Genomic DNA, 6,082 nt, shown 5'->3' on the forward strand with positions numbered 1-6,082 from the left:
GCTATGTCCCTTTGTCCTCAGAAATAAGGCTGCTCTTCTCCTCCATGTATAGGGAGAACACCTGTCACCTGAGGGTTTTATGACCTGTTTCAGGGAGGAAGGGTGGGGGAAGGTCAGAGTGACCTTCCTGCTTCTGCTGTTTTCTCAAACTCCTTCAGCCTAAAATATTCAATATTCAAGGTGCCGTATTTTGGGGTAGTGTGTACAGAATCCCATCAGTGGTTACCTCCATAATTTCAAGTGAAATGCTTAAAATATTATTTATTTGTTTATCAATTTTAGGCAATCTCTATTGTCTCCTCATTACTTCCTATTTCCCTTCCCTTCTCCCTCCTCACCTTGATAGTTTTATCACTATTGTTTTTCCTTATCTTTATAACTTACAATATACCCACCTTCCATTCATTAGTCTGTTAATCCTAGAATTTCAGTCTCTTTATGTAAGATGTAGATAATACCCCATTCTCCTTTTCTTTTCCTCCTATCCTTCCATCTTGCATCTTGTGTCATATCAGCTATATTTTTACATTTATGTAACTATAATTCTGTACTATAATAATAATCATCTTTCATGCTTTTAGGCAGGGTCTCTCAACTCTAGCACTACTGACATCTTGGGCTGGGTAATTCTTTGCTGTGGGGACTCTCCTATACCTTATAGGTGGATTAGCAGTATCTCTGCCCCCTACCTACCACATGACGTTCAGAAATGTCTCCATATATTGCCAAATATCTCCTAGGAGAGAGGAGTAAAGTTACTCCCAACCCTAGTTGGGAATCACTAGTCTAGAATCTAAGGTAGGTTCTAAAATTGAAAACTATATTGCTGGAAATTTTCTAAAATGATCCCCAAAATTCCCTGCCCTGACACACACCTTCTCCCAAATACTAATCTAGGTATTGCAGCAAAAATTTTTAAGGTCACAAATCAGTTGACCTTAAGATAGGGAGGGACTTCCCTGGGGGTCCAGTGTTTAAGACTCCACTCTCCCAGTGCAGGGAGCCCAGGTTCGATCCCTGGTCAGGGTACTAGATCCCATGTGCTGTAATAAGACCCGGCGCAGCCAAATAAATAAATATTTAAAAAAAAAAAAGTTAGGGAGATTATCTGGGTGGGAATGACTTAATCACAGGAACCCTGTAAGTCTGGGTCTAGAGGTCAAAGACAGGGTAGTCAGAGAGTTTCAAAACATGAGAAGAATTCAACATGCCATACCTGGCTTTGAAAACAGGCGGACCAAGTCCCAAGGAATGTGGATGGCCTGTAGTTGCTGAGAGAGGCCCCAGGCTGACAGATAGCAAAGAAACAGGCACCTCAGTCCCACAACTATAAGGAACCTCATTCAGCCAGGAACAAGAATGAGCCCTGCAGCAGATTCTCCTGTGGAGCCTCCAGAGGGAATGTAGTCCAGCCAATATCTTGAAGATTTCAAATCTAGAAGATTTCAGCCTTCTGAAACCCTAAGCAGAGAACCCAGTCACACCACATCTGGACTTCTGGTGTACAGACAGTGAGCTAATAAATGGGTGTGGTTTTAAGTGGTTAAATTCATGGTACTTTGTTATGCAGCAATGGGAAATTAACACAGCCAGTAAATGGCGCTTTTATTTACCATCCTGACTATGTAAGTTATTGTTCGCTGCCAGGCCAAGTAGTGTGGTAGAGTTTAACATCCTTCTCTAACAATGAACTGTGTATGATTCACTATTCAGGCAGCTTGAGCCTAATGAAACATGACTACTTTCTACATTATTTGTGTGGTTTAGGTATTTTACTTCTTTCTCAAGAGTAGCCAGGTCTCCCTGTGAGCTCTGGGTTTTTATATTATCCATGAACAAATAGACATCTGATGTGTTTCACAATTTACATAACCAATTTGATGCTCTTTTGACAATTGTAGCCATTTTCTTCTTATTATTTTATTTTTATAAAATCATGCTTTCCCTGTGGTAAATATAAGAGAACTCCAAGTTCATCCCATCCTACCCCCAAAGCTGCGATTATGCTCTTCCTTATAATTCACTGACAGATACTTTGATCAATTGGTATATTGTAGTCTGTCCATCTTGTTGCCATTCTGCCACTGCAGAAACTATTGAAAAAGTAAACATCTCCTTCTTTCATTCAGGGTTTAGCACATAGCAGGCACTCAGATAAATATTTACTGAGAAAACATTTGTAGGCAACTGACCTCTTGCTTGGCCAATTCCAATGAAAATAAGACACCACAGAAGAGTCCTGCACTCCTGTAATGATCAACCTCTACCTAAGAGTGACAGAGATACTAAGGCTTAAATTCTGCAAGGTTCTGGCCTGGGAGAGTACACTAACTAAACCCAGGATGACTGGGCTCCATTGTCTTCAAGCTTTTCTTAATCTCAGAATTTTTATGTTTTTTACCTCTTCCCTACATCTCTGACTCCAGCCTGTTCATAACATGGACTTTATCTTCATTTCTGATTATCTTTCTCCCAGGGCACAATCATCTGTATCAGGGAATTACAGAACTTTCTTTGCAGAGGTGGTAGGGCAGAAGAAACAGCTTCTGGTAGATTGACTTTGCTAAACCCAGATCACAGTGAAGGCAAATTGTACAATCTGCGAGAAAACCTAGGTTTAGGAAGAAGTGGGGTGATACGGGTTTTGGGGATTATAAACGGTGAAGAAAAGAGGTGACTCCCTATTTGATTCTCAACTTTCAGAGTTACCCTGCACCCATCAAAATGGCTAAAATTAAAAAGACAGAGAGGGCTTCCCTGGTGGTGCAGTGGTTAAGAATCCGCCTGCCAATGCTGGAGACATGGGTTCGAGCCCTGGTCCGGGAAGATCCCACATGCCGTGGAGCAACTAAGCCCGTGTGCCACGACCGCTGAGCCTGAGCACTAGAGCCTGCAAGCCACAGCTACTGAGCCCGTGTGCCACAACTACTGAGGCCCACCTGCCTAGAGCCTGTGCTCTGTAACAAGAGAAGCCACCACAGTGAGAAGCCTGGGCACTGCAACCAAGAGTAGCCCCCACTCTCCGCAACTAGGGAAAGCCCGCACGCAGCAACGAAGACCCAATACAGCGGAAAAAAAAAAAAAAGGCGAAGATACCAAATGCTGGTGAGGATATGGGGTAATTGGGACCCTTATGTGTGCTGGTGGGGATGCAAACTAATAAAAATCACTTTGGAAAACTGTTCAGTAGTATCTACTAAAGCCAGATACCTACCTTATGACCCAGAAATTCCACACTTAAGCAATATCTGGGTAAGTAAATATGTTCACCAAAACACATGCATAAGAATGTTCAGGGCTTCCCTGGTGGCGCAGTGGTTGAGAGTCCTCCTGCCGATGCAGGGGACACGGGTTCGTGCCCCGGTCCGGGAAGATCCCACATGCCACGGAGCGGCTGGGCCCGTGAACCATGGCCGCTGAGCCTGCACATCCGGAGCCTGTGCTCCGCAACGGGAGAGGCCACAACAGTGTGAGGCCCATGTACCGCAAAAAAAAAAAAAAAATGTTCATAGCACCCCCAAAATTACAACTACCTAAGTGCCCATCAACAGTAGAATGGATAGATTTTAAATGTTACAGTCATAACTGGAGAGGGTATGGAGAAAATGGAACCCTCCTACACTGTTTGTGAGAATGTAAATTGGTGCAGCCACTATGGAAAACAGTATGGACTTTTCTTTAAAAAGGACTTTTCTTTAAAAAACTGAAAATAGAGTTACCATATGATCTAGCAATCCCACTCCTGGGCATATATCCAGACAAAACTCTAACTTGAAAAGATACATGCTCCTCAATGTTCATAGCAGCAATATTTACAATAGCCAAGACATGGAAGCAACCTAAATGTCCATCGACAGATGAATGGATAAAGAAGATGTGAGTGGAATGTAATACTACTCAGCCATAAAAAAGCATGAAATAATGCCATTTGCAGCAATATGGATGGACCTAGAAATTATCATACTAAGTGAAGTAAGTCAGAAAGAGAAAGACAAATACCATATGATATCACTTATATGTGGAATCTGAAAAAATGATACAAATGAACTTATTTACAAAAGAGAAACAGACTCATAGACACAGAAAACAAACTTATGGTGACCAAAGGGGAAGTGCTGGGGAGGGGTAAATTAGGAGTTTGGGATCAGCAGATATGAACTACTGGATATAAAACAGATAAACAACAAGGTCCTACTGTATAGCACAGGGAACTATATTCAATATCTTTTAATAAACTATAATAGAAAATGATCTGAAAAAGATCTGAGTCACTTTGTCGTACACCAGAAACTAACACAACATTGTAAATCAACCATACCTCAGTTAAAAAAAAAAGTTACATTCATAAAATGAAATAGCATCCATCAATGAGAAATGACAATCTATAACTCATGCATCAACATGGATGTATCTCACACATATATTGATCAGACACAAAGGAGCCAGTATTATTTATCTATTGATATGTAACAAATAAATCCAAAACTTAGTGCTTAAAGTGGCTTAGCTGGATGATTCTGGCTCAGGGTCTCTCATGAGGTTGCAGTCAAAATGTTGGCAGGAGCTGCAGGCATCTGACGGCTTGACTGGGGCAGGAGGACCCTCTTCTAAGGTGACCTGCTCACTTGGCTGTTGGCAGGAGTCCTCGGTTCCTTGCTTATCTGAGTGTTGGTAGAATGCTTTGTGATCCTCCTCTCGCTGGCACTCGCTCTTGTGTTCTTGGCTTACTTGCTCTATTACTTTCCTAGGGCTGCCCTAACGAAGTACCACAAACTGGGTGGCTTAAACAATAGAAATGTATTGTCTCACAGCTCTGGAGTCTAGAAATCAAGGTGTAGGAAGGGTTGGTTCCTTCTGAGGGCTGTGAGGAAGAATCTGTTCCATGCTCTTCCCCCAGTGGTTTGCTGGCAATTGGCATTCCTTGACATGTCTAAACAGGAGCCTGATCCCTGCCCTCATCTTTGCAGGGTGTTCTTTCTGTGTGCATATATCTATGTTCAGATTTCCCCCTTTTATAGGGACATCAGTCCATATTAGATCGGGGCCTACCTTAACGACTTCATGTTAACTGATTACATCTGTGATGATCCTATTTAGAAATAAGGTCACATTCTGACACACAGGGGGTTGGGACTTCAACATATGAATTTGTGGCACACAATTAAACCCTTAACACTTGTCTTAATGAAGCAAGTTGCCATGTGAGAAAGGCCCACTTGGCAAGGAACTGAGGGTGACCTCTAGCCAATAGCCATTGAGTATCAGAGTCCAGTGGCCTGTGAAGAACTGAATCCAGCCAACAACCATGTGCGTGAGCTTGGAAGTGGATCCTTCCCCCGTTGAGACTTGAGATGACTACTGCCCAGACCAACACCTTGATGACAGCTTGTGAGAGGCCCTGGGCTGACATCTTGATTGAGCCTTTTTTTTGGGGGGTGAGGGGGCGGGTGAAATAGAAAAGAATAGCTTTATTGCTTTGCCAGGCAAAGGGGGCCACAGCAAGCTGATGGCCTCAAAACTGTGTGTTCCAACCTGGAGGGAGTAGTGAGAAGTTTTAGAGTAGCGGTTCAAAGAGGGTGTGATCAACTCATGGACATTCTTCTGATTGGTTGGTGGTGAGGTAAGTGGGAGTCAGAATCATTCACCTTCTAGTTCCAACTGGTCTGGGGTCTACGTGCTGGTGGGCAGCGTACCGTTAACTTCTCCCAGCCGGTGGGGGTTTCAGTATACCGTATTTCCGAGCCCCTAGTACCTCTCATTTTAGGGTGGTCCAGGAAACACATCCGTATGAGTGTGGGTATGCACATTTGGAGGCTCTGGGCCAAAAGTAAATTGCTCTGGTCTCAGGACTTAATGAAGCTCAGGTTCTTGATGTCTCATTGCAGAAAGAATTCAGTCACGGACAAAGTGATGAAGTGGATTTATTTAGAGAGATACGCATTCCATAGACAGAATGCAGTCCGTCTCAAAAGGCTAGAGCAGCCCCAGGGCATGGGGTTGTCTCGGAAAGTGAGAGCGGCCAAGGGCGAAACCAACTCCTCAGAGTATGGGTCATCTCAGAAGGCAAGAGGCCCTTGATTGA

This window comes from Aethalodelphis obliquidens, unplaced genomic scaffold (assembly GCF_003676395.1).
Source record: "Aethalodelphis obliquidens isolate GAN/ISIS:26980383/991018 unplaced genomic scaffold, ASM367639v1 scaffold4, whole genome shotgun sequence".
Lineage (NCBI taxonomy): Eukaryota > Metazoa > Chordata > Mammalia > Artiodactyla > Delphinidae > Aethalodelphis > Aethalodelphis obliquidens.